At 44.0% G+C, this 15,006-nt stretch overlaps 1 long non-coding RNA gene across 2 annotated transcripts; it reads right to left on the bottom strand.

The window, feature by feature from the left end:
* Positions 1–1,626: 1,626 nt before the first annotated feature.
* On the bottom strand, positions 1,627–4,719 carry LOC123925974. 2 transcript variants are annotated; one of them, XR_006815127.1, is made up of 3 exons: positions 4,639–4,719; positions 2,500–2,659; positions 1,627–1,774 (listed from the first exon to the last, which is right to left on the bottom strand). It is a non-coding gene; the product is annotated as an uncharacterized LOC123925974 (long non-coding RNA). The 2 variants fall into 2 exon arrangements; XR_006815126.1 differs by lacking the exon at positions 4,639–4,719 and adding an exon at positions 3,576–3,969.
* Between the last annotated feature and the right edge of the window lie 10,287 nt (positions 4,720–15,006).

The raw sequence follows: 15,006 nt of genomic DNA, 5'->3' as shown, positions 1-15,006 counted from the left end.
AAAACTCTGATGAGTGACAATTAGAAAGTAAAATACCTTAACTTTTAGACTATCTGGAAACTAAGAATTGGCAGTTCTAAACATACAGAAACATTCCAGTATGGATGTTCAAAAGGTAAACAAATGATCTCTGATAGCAGAGACAGAATTTGGGGGCAAGAAATGGTTAAAATTAGATGGGGGAAGATCTACCAGGCATTCTCCTTTGTGTCTGGTAGCAACACCCATGTAAGAGGAGTTGAAGGGAATCACAGTGGATAGGTGGGGCAGATTATGATTTCATAAACAGTGAATAAGCTCTTTAAGAAGACAGGGAGGTCTCTTTATATTTTAGAAAGATTTTGAGGGAAGAAGGGTAGAATTTTAACATTTGGATTCATAACACATTAGTTAAATTGAAAACATTGTACTAAACAACATTCCTGAAAAATGCTCATGGAGATATTAATGAACAAATGATTTTGTTTATTCCACAAATAGTGATTGACTGCTGACCCTGAGCCTATGCTGGGTATAAGCCCAAGAATGAGGAATGGTAGAATCGTTTGATAAGTATTTAACATCAATAATGGCAGGAGTTGCAGTTTTCACATGGCCCTTGATACAAAAATTTTCTGCAAAATAGAAAAGAATGGGAAGTAGAAAACTATGTGGTCATCACAGTTTAACGGTATGACTTGTTCAGTAAATATGTGTTGGTTTGATTTTGTGTAAATTGTATCCAATTTGTGTAAATTTACACAAAACAAAACAAAAATCTGAAATTCTCCTGCAGACAACATCAAGAGTTGCTAAGTGTTTCTCTCATTCTTTGGGACCTTTTGGTCTCTCATTTCCCGCACTCAGTCTTGGGCTCTGTCTTCTGGAACACGTGAATTCAATTTTCTGTCATCAGGAAAACATGATCCTTTCTGGTATGTGACCTATGGATGGAATTATAAAGCTCTAAAGCCCTGCACTCTTCCCTGGTTAGAATCTTGAAACACATACCCAGTTCATATCAGGTTCCCCATTTGTTACTGAGAAAGGGTCTTAGACACCTGGGGCTCTCACATTATCTTCTTTTTAAAAAGTGCCCACCCAGGGGGGCCTGGGTGACTCAGCCCATTAAGCACGTGCCTTCAGCTCAAGTCCTGATCCCAGGATCCTTGGATGATAATTAGCCTAGAGACAAGATGGGGCTCCCTGCTCAGTAGGGAGACTGCTTCTCCTTCTCCCTCTGTCCCTACCCCTCTCCCTCCACCCATCCTCTCCCCCTGCTCTCACTCTCTCTTTCAAATAAATAAGCTAAAAACAAAAACAAAAGCAAACAAACAAAAACCCAACTCTGCCCCAAATCATCAAAGGTACATGCTATGTTTTCTACTGGAAACACCCACCTAGGACATCACAAAGCATTCTTTTGAGTATCATTATGGGTTCCTGAATGTTTGTTTATTCAAAGTCTTATAATCCATATCAGTCATTCTGATCTTGCTAGACAGTCACACTGGGTTGTCTCCAGCATCTGGTGGTATTCATTTTCCAGGGCTGCTACAACAAAGTACCACAAACGAGGTGGCTTAAAATAACAGACATTTATTTTCTGATTTCTTAAGTTTGTAAGTCTAAAATCAAGGTGTTGGTGCTCCCTCTGGACAACTCCCTGACAGAATCCTCCCTTGTTTCTTCTAGCTTCTGGTGGCTCCAGGGATCACTTGGCTTATGGCTACATGACTCCAATCTCTGCCTCTGTTTTTACATGGCCTTCTTTGTGTCTTCTCCTCTTCTGTCTCTTATAAATAGAAGACAGTCATTAGATTTAGGGACCACCCAGATCATCAAAGATGATTTACCTCGAGATCCTTAATTACATCTATAAAAATCATTTTTCTAAGAAATAGTCACAATTCCATGTTCCTCAGGTCGGATGTGGACATTTCTATCATCCAGGCATGCAAACACATTTCTTCTAGTTGTTAGAGCCTTTCTGTTTTTAGAGTTGTCAAAATAGCATAGATAGAAATAGCTCTTATTCCATTTTCTGTAATAAACTTTTAGCGAGTGCTTCTGGAGGTCAAATATTATGCTAGTTATGAGAATACAAAGTTATGTCACATCTCTTGGGTTTCCTCCCAAGTTACAGGTTCCCTTGAGTGAGAAAAATGGTGCTCCAAGTGGACGGAAAGCCCATGATTTTAAAGAGCCAGCTTAAGTACTCGCTCAAATGTCCATATTTGGAGCGTCAGAGAATCCAGAGAATCGAGAGGCCAGTAAATATTCCTACAGATCTCTTGTAAGAAATCTCCAGGCCATTTTCCATTTCAAAGTCTTGCTCCAGGTTTCAGACACCTAATCTGCAAAAGCATACCAGCCTGAGAGTCAGGTCCCTCAAGTTCTATTTCTGGTTCTGCTACTGGATTGCTGTGGGACCTTGCTCAACACAGCGAAGGTGGGTGCGCTTCCTACAAAGCAAGAGACAAGAGCCCGAGGAGTCCTCTGAGCAAGGCTACCTCATACCCCAGTGAAGCTGGATCCCAGGAACCAAGTGTACCCGCTGGACTCCTCACGCAGAGTCTAAGGATGATCTTCCCGCTGCCAAAGCCACTGATGTTCATGTGAAGCTGGAGCTTCATTTTAGTTTGGTCAAAGGGACTCGGACTCCCTCCTTTGTGTGAATCTAGAAGTCAAAGGAAAAATAGTTTGCATTTTAAAGCCTTGACTTTTTCTTACTGAGATGTTCTTGTGGTTCACGTTGCACTAGAGGAAAATGGGCTGGTGGTCCAGAGCAAGGAGTGAAGCATTGGGAGCTCTGGGCCTCTTCCTGGACGGGGCAGGCGGGTGCTGTCCAGCAGCTTGGGGACTCTGGAAAGACCCCGCACCTCGCCTCCTGAAAAACTACATTTCCCGAGAGGCCTTGCCGCCCACAGCGGGGGGAGGAGCAAGAAGGAGCTCAGAGCCAACTCGCGAACTAGCGCCCTCCGTTGGCAGGCTCGTGTGGGCTGCGCTCGCGCGGCGTCGGAAGGGCTGACTCCCATCTCCCGCAGTGCGGCGGCGGCGATTCCGCGCGGACACAGCTTTTTTGCGCCAACTTTCGCAGTACCCGCCAGCCTCTCCTCCCTGGAGCCACCGCTGAGGTGGCTGAGGCGGCTGCGGCGCAGGCAAAGGCCGCGGTCGCCGGCGGTTGGCGAGGGGTCCGCGCGACAGGGGACCCGGATCCTATGTGGTTATTGGCAGGGCGCAGGCGCCCCTGCCCCGGCAGCTGGCGGTTTCCCGTAGCGGCGGAATGTTCTTTGGAAGGAGCCACGGAGTTGCGAAGAAGTCCACTCAGAAGGTGCTGGACCCCGAGAAGGACGGGCTGACGCGCTTGAAGCACCTGCGGGCGCTGCTGGGTGAGGCCCGCTCTGGGACCCCGGGTTCGGGGGTTTCTGCCCTGACGTGGGCCGGGGGAGGGTGGGGCTGGGATGCCCATCGCATGGGGTCGGGGGGGGGGGGGGGTGTGCTGTGAGACCTTCCTTTCCGGGGCCCAGCACTGTTCCCGACAGCGGGCAGTCTGGACCTCGGACTCTGCCCTGCCGCCCAGAGCGTAAACTCACCCCGGATTTGAGCCCGGTCTCCTCAAGGCCGGCGGAGCCGCCACTTTCCCCTCCCTGGCAAATCCTGCACTCCAGGTGCTACACAGAGACACGCGCGCGCACACGCACACACACTCACACAAAACATAAACTGACACCTCCCCCTCTCGCTTTTTAATTTTTATTTCTGACTGTGACACCCGAAGTAGCGTTCCCAGCCCAGACTTAACTGAACTGTCCTCTCAGTTCAGTGGGCTCCCTCCCCTTAAATTTTATTTTTACTTTAGAGTCGGAGTCTTCAGAGAGACGGAGCCTCCCAGCGCTCCCAGTGTAAATTTAATTGAGCTGTCATCTATCTTCCCGCGCTCCTCATTTTTATTTTAATTTTGGGTCTCGCCGCTTGGGCTTCCTTGTGTGGTTGGTGTGAAGGGGGCTCCTCCTGTTTGTGGAGGGAGGGGTGGCTTTCCTGGGTTCAGGGAGGCTGCTGCTGCTTTCTTGCCAGGATGACAGTGATAGTTCTTTGCCGCCTTTGGTTTTTAGGGACTGCTGGCTGGAGGTTCTGTGGAGCCCAGGGGGCCTGCAGGGACCTGGGATGAAGCTCATCCTGGTGGCTGTGAAGTGTCCCCAAGGCTTCCTGTCCCCTGCTGCATGTGATCTCTGGCTGCTTTGCTAGGCTGTGTTCTGTTTTCCATTTTCTTCCCTACTTAGTCTTAACTTTGGTTTAGGACCAAACACCTGTGCTACCTGTGCTGTCCCTAGTGTTTCTGGAGGCTGAGAAAAGGACACCCTGTTTCCTCTGGATGTCTTTTTTATTCGTAAAATGAGGTAGAAAACACACTTGAGGAAATAGGACATAAAATAATTCATTTTATATGTGAGAATTTTAAATAAAGATCTTGTTAATGAGATTAAAAGTTGCTAATTATTTCTGTTTATACCCTGTGAAGTACCTCTGAGGAAACACACACACACACACATACACACACACACCCCTGGTTCCCAAGTGAGGTTATTTACAATCTCGGATTCCTTGAGGTTTACACTATCTCGTTCAGTTTGGAATGAATGTAAATTAATTACTTACTGTTAGGAGAGATTAGTTTTCAAGAGTTGTGAAAGTGAAGTGTGGTGTCCTTGGTAAACTGACCTGTCTCCTCCCTGTAGTAAAATCTCATGCTCACACAGGTTGCCTTGTGCAGAGTTCTTCTAGTGACGATAAATGGTACTGCAGGGACACTTGATAAAGGAACAGATTTGATACTCTGGGGACTGTTTCTGTGGTAGGGAATTTGAACTTTTGTTCTGTCCAAGTCTGCAGGAATATGTTGGCCCCATTTTGTAAAGCCGGAATCAATTAAACCTAGATGAGTTTGGTTTCTTAGAGATGCACAATACATTGTTACCATTCTGAGAAAGTAGTTCATTTTCAATTCTGTGTAATTGTGGTTTCACTTTAAGGTGCAGTATTTTATTTTGAGGAACTTTCTTTTTTCATTTCATTGAGTTCATGATGCTACTTAAAAAAAACAAACAAAAAAAAGGCCTCTTGACCTGAAAGACAAGAATTAGCCAAGAGCAAGGAAACTATTTGAAGGAAATGAATGGGCATTATCGTTGTATTTGTATTTGCATATTTCTTGTAATACTCTTGATTTTCACATATTTTGTCTTCAAGCAGTAATAAAGATGTTCTTTTTTACAAAGATGATACCACTGACCTGGATTTCCAGTCGTTGGCAACATCACTTTGGCTGGTTGCTTAGCCTGTCTTTGAACCTCAGTTTCTTTACTCTGTCAGATGGATATGGTCGTGTCTACTTTGTAAAATTTGTTGTGAGTATACGGTATAAATGACTTCAGCTTGCAGCAGGCATGTAATAGTTTCCTCTCCTATTACTGGCCCTCCATCATGAACAGACTAGGAAAAGTACTTTGATAGGTACTTTCCCACACCACCCTTGGTATTTGGATAGTTGCTGTAAAGTTGTTCTCTCTTTCTAAAAAATTAGTCTGTGTTAAAGACAACACAACTGCGAGACACCCAACGAACTGTGGAAAGTAGAGTAGTTCTCATTCCGGTTAGAACTTGTTTAGCTACTTTAATCTGACTCTGTATTGGCCAGATATCATTAACCTTATTTTACAAGGGTGGAGACTGAGGACCAGATAGACCTTACAAGGGGCCAAGCCATGGATCTATATGCACATGGCCTATATGCGTTGTGTTAGTTACAGGTAGACCAAAGAGCCATTAGGTCCCCTGACTTCCAGTTCTCCCTGCATTGTTGAAATCATCAATGGGAGAGTAAATGAGTCAACAAAACAAAACAGAAACCAAAAAAATTCTGTGTGTTGCTGTCTTATTCCAGCAAAGATGTCATGTTTAATTAAAGGTTGAGTCCCTACTACAAATCCCCATCTATAAATGGTATTGATGTAGCAAGAAGAATGATGTACTATGAAGCATATAGTATGGTATGTAATTAGATAGTGGCTTCTATGTTGGACTCCATTTTAGGATTCCAAAGGGTCAGAAAAGATCATGAAGGGTAGCACAAACAGAAGGGCCTTTTGAGGAAGGTTTTCCTCATGCTGATCCCTGAAGGGTGGCTAGACTACTGAGCCACATGTGTAACTTCAAATTTTTTAGGAGCCACATTTAAGAAAGTAAGAAGAAAGAGGTGACATTAATTTTAATAATGCATTTTATTGAATCCCACACCTCTAGTCTGTATTATATCAGCAGGTAACCAATATAAAATATTACTATTTTTTGCGTTCTGTTTTTCATATCAAGTCTTTGAAATCCAGTGTGTGTTGGACACTTCTAGCACGTCTCATTTTACACTAGCTGCATTTTAAGGGCTCAGTAGCTGTATGTGGCTAGTGGTGGCATACGGGACAGAGCAAGGTTAGCATTTGGGAAGTGCAGCAGGAAGGCAGTTCCAAGCAAGGGGAGATGGAAGCTGGTCGTGGAAATACACATGGCAATGGTATAGAAAGGTGAGGTACACCAGCCTGCTCTTCCTCCTGTCCAGTAGGGGAGTCCCAGGGTAACATTGGTCATGAGAAAGAGTGGTAGAGTTCTTGCCCTGAGGGTGTTCACAGTGTCAGATGTGTGACTGGAGTGCTATGTAGGCCAGGGGTAGGGACAGGACAGTGAGTTGGACTGGGGGATCTTGCTAGGGGGAGAGGAGTGGCAGCCTGACTGGCAGAAGCTGAGGCAGTTTGGGGGCCAGATCACAAAAGGTCCTGTTTGTCTGAGTTGGAAGCTCCTATCTTACTTTGCAGGTGAGAGGGCCCTCTTGAAGAACTCTTAGCAGGTCAAATGATAAGATTTGCGAGCTGCCTGGCTGTCAGCAGGGCCAGGAAAATGGATTGGGGGTAGGTGGTGATGGGACGGGTGACACTGCTGGCAGAGAAAGAAGAGACAAATGACAAGGGTCTGAAATAAGATACTCCGGGAACGGAGAGGAGGGTGGGATTTCAAAGGGCCAAGGCAGTGGGAACTAGTGATTGTCTCAGTGAAGTAATGAAACAAGTTTATTGAAGCTAGGCGAGGAGTGATCAGTCTGAAGCAGAAGAGATCTGGGAGAAGGGGCCTCAGTCAAGGCAAATTGAGTCACATCAGGGCTTGGTCCCAATATTTGGAACCAGAGTGGAGAGGAGTCTCTCACAAATGCTCTCTACATATTGATGGAGTAAAGTGGACCATTTTAGTCTATTTCCTTTTAAGCATTTGTTACTTTAGGTAGGGACAAATTCACTTACAATTTTTTGAAGAGATTTTATTTATTGGGGCGCCTGGGTGACTCAGTGGATTGGGCCGCCGCTGCCTTCGGCTCAGATCATGATCTCAGGTCCTGGGATCGAGCCCTGTATTGGGCTCTCTGCTCAGGGGGGAGCTTGCATCCCTTCCTCTCTCTGTCTGCCTCTCTGCCTACTTGTGATCTCTCTGGATCACAAGTAGGCAGAGAGGCAGACAGAGAGATCACAAGTAGGCAGAGAGGCAGGCAGAGAGAGAGGGGGAGGCAGGCTCCCCGCCCAGCAGAGAGCCCAATGCAGGGCTGGATCTCAGGACCCTGGGATCATGACCTGAACTGAAGGCAGAGGCTTTAACCCACTGAGCCATCCAGGAGCCCCTCACTTACAATTTTAAATGTTGCCATTTAAAGTTATTTTATGAGTCGCATTTTCCTCTCATTTTTATTAACTACAAACATTTGTTGAAACTGTGTGCTGTAAGTTAGCTTACCATTTCCTGGATGGCTGAATTGTTTCCTTCCTTTCTCTCTTTCTTTCTTTTTTTCTCTGATCTTGGTAATACTGCTCTAAGCATCTTGGGAAACAGCTTTTTCTCTAATTTGTGTCATTTCCTTAGGACAGATTCCACTGAAGTCAAACTGCTGGATTTGAACATGTTTATGACTCAGTTGACTGCTCTCATTTCCTAAATGTTGCTCCCAGTGAGCCTGCTAGCAGCAAGGATTGAGACTACCATGTGCACTGTAGTCCGACTAGCAATAGACACATTGGTGTAATTTGATCATTTGAGGTAGGCATCTTGGAGAATGGGAGTGCCAGGAGGAGGGCCAGAGGAGTTAGGAGGAGATCCTGGCTAATGATAAGGAAAGACAAATTTAGTGTTAGGGGCACTGATTTTGCGAAAAGGGCAAGATCCAAGTGGAGATGTCTAGGAGGTTGTTGGACGGGGGGTCTGGACCGTAATAGTAGGGTAGAAAGCTATGGTATGGTTGTTTATTTTCATCCTGGTTCGATCACATCTTCTCGCAACCTCTGATGCAGACAGTGTTCCTACCCTCCACTGAGAGGGTGCAGAAACTGAGGCTCATGAGCTTAACTGCTTGTCTGTCAGCACCCAGTCGGTTAGCGGCAGAGCTGGGATTCCTGATTCTAAAGGCCGTGCCGTACCTCTGCTGGTTATCTGACCCAAAAGCATATTTATATATCAGAAAATATATTTACCCACCACACTGGATATTAATGTAGAAACAAAAGCCCTAGGGTTTTTGCATGTCTCCCAAAAATATCGCTTGGACTTGTGCTGTTCTCTTCCTAGCCTATTTTACTAGATTCTTCTAGGGAGACTTGATGCTATACTTGATTTCAGGATGGCAGAAGATAAAAAGACTCCCTTTGTGTTTTCCTGTTCATTGGCCTCTCTGGGCCTTGGGCAGGCTGAGCAGGTGGTAAAATATTCGCATGGCTGTTAGTGCCAAAGGACACTCTACAACTAGAGCAAAGTCTGAGGTGTAATTTCAGGCTCTTCAGGACATCTTTGTTTTGTCTCTCTCATTTAGCCTTGTTTGAAGCAAAGTCACCTTGTCATAATGCTCACTTTCATAATTTTTCATCAGTTACTAACATTTTATATTTGTAACCTCAGGAACATGAGGTGAACTTTGGACACAGATGTATGTATCAGAAATACACTACTCCCTGCCTCTCGGGCTCAGGGATGTCTGGACTTCCGATGAGGGAAGTGTGAACTGAGGATAAAAGTCCAATGGAGCTCAGATGTGTAGTTTGGGACAACTGAAAAAGGCTGACTTCCTCCTTTTATTCTGAGAAAAGAGTTAATTGATAGGTCCAGAATATTTTGATGTAAGCCTTTTTTTTAACTTGTATTTTGATTTTGTGTGTGTGTGTGTGTGTGTGTGTGTGTGTGTGTTTAAAGATTGTATTTGTTCATTTGGCAGACAGAGATCACTAGTAGGCAGAGAGGCAGGCAGAGAGAGAGGAAGAGAAGCAGGCTCCCTGCTGAGCAGAGAGCCAGATGTGGGTTCAATCCCAAAACTCTGAGTTCATGACCGGAGCTGAAGGCAGAGGCTTTAACCCACTGAGCCACCCAGGCTCCCCTGATTTTGTTTGTGTTTTACTTGTAATTGGGCATGGATCCTTTTACTAGCTGTTTAGAATACTGACCTTTCTACAGATAAAACTGTAGAGAATTGTTTATTTTTAAAAAATTATCTTTCAAAATGGCAAATTGATTCCATTTAAATTTTAAAATTTTTTAAAGAAGGAATGTGTTATTGTACTGTAAAATTAATACTATATAAAAGTAGTAGACAACTATGCTGTCTTCAGATTTAAAAGAAATTTCAGTTCCATACACATTTTCTCAACAATGTATGAGTGAGTGTGTGTGTGTGTGTGAGTCTATGTCTGTCTGTCTGTCTTCTCGGGGGTGCTGTGTATTCAGATATTAATAGGGCAGAATCCCAGAACCTATGCCTCTTGGAGAGGTTGCCAGTGCTTCCTGAGGGAGATGCGGTCTGAGGTGGATTTGGAGTGATGAATATGGGGTTTCCCCAGGGTACAGATTGGGGATGAGGGGTTTGCAGAGAGAGGACCTTGTGTGAAGGTAATGGTGTGGCCACCATGGAGTTAAGTGTCCAGTGGCTTTTATCCTGTGGTGTGGTAGTTGTTGGGAACCAGGAAGACCTAAGTAGAGGTCAGGGGCCAGATCCGGTTTTGCCCCCTTGATGATTGGCCCAAGAGTCTCAGACTTTCTGAGATTTGAAACATGAGTGCCAGGGGAGTGTGAGCTCCCACGTTCTGGATTGCAAACCCTGAGGGTGTAGCATGGGCTGCCAGCGTTCATCTTTCCCCAGCGTGGAGGGAACCTACCTCAGATGGAATCCATAATGAGAGGGAAGCGGGGCAGAGAGATGGAAGGTGAGAGGAGTGCAGCGGACCCTTTGTGAGCCGAGAGGTCCGGCTGTGTCTGTGCCATCTCCAACTTTGGGTTTCTTGGTTGCAGGTGCCAGTAACACTCTGTTTTTGCTTCAGCTAGCTTGAGTCATAGTTCTGGGTCTTGAAATGGAAAGAATACAGATTGATATGCCAGAAAGAGAGGGAGGAAATCCCAGGTCAAGGATGGGCAGTTGGGTGGGTATATGTGGATATGCTTTTTCTATTTTTTAAGAGCTGAGCCAATTGAGCTTGTGTGTATATGTAGAAGAAGGAACTAATGAAAGAGCAAAATTGAAGAAGCAGTGCAGAGAAGGGGAATACAAATGGAGAAAGGTGGGGCCTTCTGTGGGGTGAAGGGTGTGGGGCAGGAGATCAGGCTTGACAAGAGGGACATCACTTTGTCTAAGGCCACTTGGAGGAACTAAGAATGGGGTCCTAGATGTGGAGGGAGCTCTCTTGTCATGGCTTGTGTTTTCTCTGTGAAGGTAAGAGGTAGACCTGGCAACTGAGCCACTTTTCTTGCCCGTGTAGTAATAGGAACTGAGGGTGTCCTGTTCCCTCTCCCATGCCTTAAAACAAAGGAAATACTGTAATCAGTAAGACCTGTTACTGATTAGTGTTGTTCTTTGGGGGAACACTGTCATAAATGCATTTAACTTATGCATTCAGTAATTGGCCTGAAGCCAGGAAATGTATATATATATGTAAAACAAGGACAGTTAGGGAGTGTACATATTGTTTGGCCTTCCACTCAGTGACTATTTGTCCCGGAGTGCAGTGGGTGGGCCCAGGGAAGTGCTGTGTTCTCAGTGGTCTTCTTTCCTTCATGCCTCTCCTCTGTGGGACCATCTGTCCTGCTGGGTGTGGCTCTAGTTGTTAAGGGTATTTTTGATCTTCTCCATTTTTGCCTTGAATGCCACTTCACCTCACCTAAGATGTCTTGGGATTATACATATTTGTGCGGCACCTTGCCCTTTGGCAGTGTTTTCTTATATTCTCATTGGATCAATATGCTGCCTGAAGCTCGCAGTTCAGAAAGGACTGACTTTTAGATTCTTAGTCAGACTTTGTTTCTGACTTAGATCTGAATGTCCATTTCAAGTTTTTAACTGTGATTTTTATAAAAGAGAGATTTCATAACCATTTTTATGTCTTTTGTATTGTTTTAGAAACTGAACCCACATCTGAAAGGTATTTTAAAAGTAGTTGTAATTTGTGACAGTAAATATTTCATTTCACTATTGCTACTGTGCTTTAGCCTAAAAAGATAAGGAGCCCTATGATACCGTCTTGCGTTTGATTTTAAGTGATGGCACATATTCACTGAACGTCAGCCAGGGTTTCAAGGACAAATAGGTACTAGTGACACTGCCTGTGCCCCACCGTGGGACCATGAGCATGTGTCACTCGGGCTTCTGCTGTGGGGATCATGACTGACTGATGGCTCCAGCTTCTGCCCTCTGGATTCACCACCGCTTCTTAGCCAAAGCTGAGCTTCTCTTGGGCTATTTGCAGTTACTGAGCAAGTGAGGATACTACTGTGGTCCACTCATGCAAGATCCAGATGCCTCTGAAGGGCGACTCTGGCTTGAGGACTCCCAATGTGTTGGTCAAGACCCTCTTAGGACTGAGTTGGGAGTCTGAGATCCTTCCTTCCCGCCCTCCTGTCTCCTTCCCTGGTCTCCTTCACAGGGGGTCAGACCTGCATTGTGGTTCAGCCTCCCCATGCCTTCTCAGGTCTCTCCCTTTTCCCCTTCACAGCCAGTTCCCCCAATAAATCTCCTACACATGTAATGATGTCTTGGGGCCCCCTCTCAGGGAGCCCAAACTGACACGCCATCCCTTTCCCCAGAGGTGTTGTCCATCCTACCATCGAAAACCCTTTCAGGAGACAGCATGAGGACACTACATTTTCCACATAAACTTTCTTTATCCCTCTGCCCTGCGATGATATTTCCTCAGAATTCCCATGGCATTTTGAACTTTGTGTTTGGCATTTACGGCCTTTGGCTTTGTATCTGCTGGATCGCTCCTCCTGGATGATAAATACACTGAGAACTTGAAGAGCTGCTTCTTCACCTTGATTCGTTTGGTAACAGACTTCTTTATTTGTAATCGTAATAATTAGCATTTAATCAGCACTTTCCGTGTGCCCAGCACTGCCAGAAATACTTTTACGTGAATTAACTCAGGCAGTCCTCCAAATGGGGTAGGTAATATTCTCCTCATTTTACGGATGAGATCCAGAGAGGTTAAGAGTCTTGTCCAGGGTGACATAGCTGGTAAGTGACAGAGGCAGGGTTTGAATCGAGGCGGCTGGCTCCATGGTCCTGTTGTTCGTTTAGCAGCTATTTTTTATTCCGACAGAATATGTTCCAGGTGCTATACCCAGTGTTGGCGTTGCCAGAGCTTGCAATCCAAGTCTAGAATTAACAACTATTTAAAAATTAAACCCCAAAACGTGATTTCCAAATAGGCAGGTGTACGTCTCTGGGAGACTAACAGCTACCTGATATTTTGAAAAATTTCTAAAAGCCTTCCTGCCCCAATGATTGTTTTCACAAGCCAATGTTTCCCATCATTAAAGTAGTGTTTTGAGACCAAGAATTAAGGTCTCCTGAAAGAGTCCCTTGACCTTCTCCCTTGTGTACATGCACTCATTATCACACCCACCCCTCTGACCCCAAAGAGAAGAGCTGTAAGAGAGGATGAAGTGTGGACGAAAAGGAGAAGAGATTAGGCAAAGAGGTGGGAGGAGAGGGACAGCCTGACCAGAGGGCTGTTGGGAAGGATAGGCTTGGGTGAGGCTTCTTTCATGGAAACCAAATTGCAGAGACGCTATTGTAAAATTTTAAATATACAGCAACCAAAACGGAGTCACTGTCCCTCCAAAAGGTCTGGTTCTAACTGGGGAAAACTCTTTTAATGAGATCTTTGATAGTATTTTTAAGACAGCATGGAAGAGAGGAGAACAGGTGACATATGTTGCTTCTTTACAACTTCTGAAAGGGATTAACGTGTTTTATTTCTATGCGGTCATATTTCTCAGACAAACAGTGTAAACCTCTATTTTCCATGGATTTTATGTCTGATAAGAGAAGGATGTGTTTGGTTTATTTAGGCTTGCTGTAGTAGAGCTTATGATGAACTTTGGGGTAGAAGTAAAATAATATCTTGTGTGTGTGTGTGTTTGCGTGTGTGTCATATTGTACCTGTTTATTTTGGAGATAATGGTTCTGATCCTCTCTTTCTGCGCCTAAAATAAATATGTACACAAGCAGACACATCATTTTAACTGAAGTGAAAAGTAAATAATGAACTGGAAAAATATTTGAAATTTATAGAACAGGATATAGTTATATCCTCAGTACATAGAGAGCGCCTCTATATTAACAGGAAAAATTAGAACAAATGTTTAAATTATACATATATATGTCACAAGTGAAGAAATGACAAGAACCAGTGTTTTAAATGTCACTTCAGTTCTCTAGGATATATAAACTTACAAATTAGAATGTATTTACCTATTATTTTAGCAAAGTTGCTGGTGTGTGTGTTAAGACTTATTTTTTTAAAGATTTATTTATTTGACAGACAGAGATCACAAATAGGCAGAGAGGCAGGCAGAGAGAGAGAGAGGAAGGGAAGCAGGCTTCCTGCTGAGCAGAGAACCTGATGTGGGGCTGGATCCCAGGACCCTGGGATCATGACCTGAGCTGAAGGCAGATGTTTTAACCCACTGAGCCACCCAGGCACCCCTTAAGACTTTTTATTTATTTGACAGAGAGAGAGAGAGAGAGAAAGAGAGATCCCAAGTAGGCAGAGAGGCAAGCTGAGAGGTGGGGGGAGTAGTCTCCCTGCTGAGCAGAAAGCCAGATGCACAGCTTGATCCCGGTCCCTGGGGTCATGTCCTAAGCAGAGGCTTAACCCACTGAACCACCAAGGTGCCTGGTGTATGTTTTTTCCTTCATGATTCATCCTGGTTATCTGTGTTTTCTTTCCAATATACCTTTGATAGAATTCTAATTTCGTATGATCTCTCTGGAAAGTAATTTGTTAGTATGTGCTAATATGCTAAAAATGTACATATCATTTGGCTTAATTTCCTTTTCTAGGAAATGATGATAGGTATACTTAAAGGCGATTAAAAAATGCATTGCAGCATTGTTTTCACATTTAAAATTTTGTTTGTTGAGGTAAATTTCACATAATATAAAATTAATCATTTTAAAGTGAATGATTCACTGGCTTTAGAACATTTACAGTACTGTGCAATCATCACACCTCTATCTAGTTGCAGAACATTTTCATCACTCCAACAGAAAACCCTGTACCCATGAAGCAGTCTCTTGTTCTTTCCTCCCTCCAGCCCTGGAAACTACTTGTGTGTGTGTTTAACCAGTTGGGGGATTTTTTTTTTTTCTTTTTAAAATCTTTTTTTCTTTTTAAAATCATTTAAAATCCACCCAAGTGATAGTACAGTTGACCCTTGAACAACGGGTTTCAACTGCATGGGTTCACTTTTATGTGATTTTTTTTTTAATAATAACACTACAGGAATGTAAATGTATTTTATCTTCCTCATGATTTTCTTAATAACATTTTCTTTTCCCTAGCTTACTTTATTGTAAGAATACAGCATACCATGTGCATATTATGTGTATACAAAATATGTGTTAATTGTAATTATGTTATTGGTGAGGCTTCTGGTCAATAGGCTGTTATGAGTTAA

Source organism: Meles meles, chromosome 15 (genome assembly GCF_922984935.1).
Source record: "Meles meles chromosome 15, mMelMel3.1 paternal haplotype, whole genome shotgun sequence".
Classification (NCBI taxonomy): domain Eukaryota; kingdom Metazoa; phylum Chordata; class Mammalia; order Carnivora; family Mustelidae; genus Meles; species Meles meles.
Note: the sequence above shows the minus strand (reverse complement) of the source record. Positions and strands in the feature narration are given on the sequence as shown.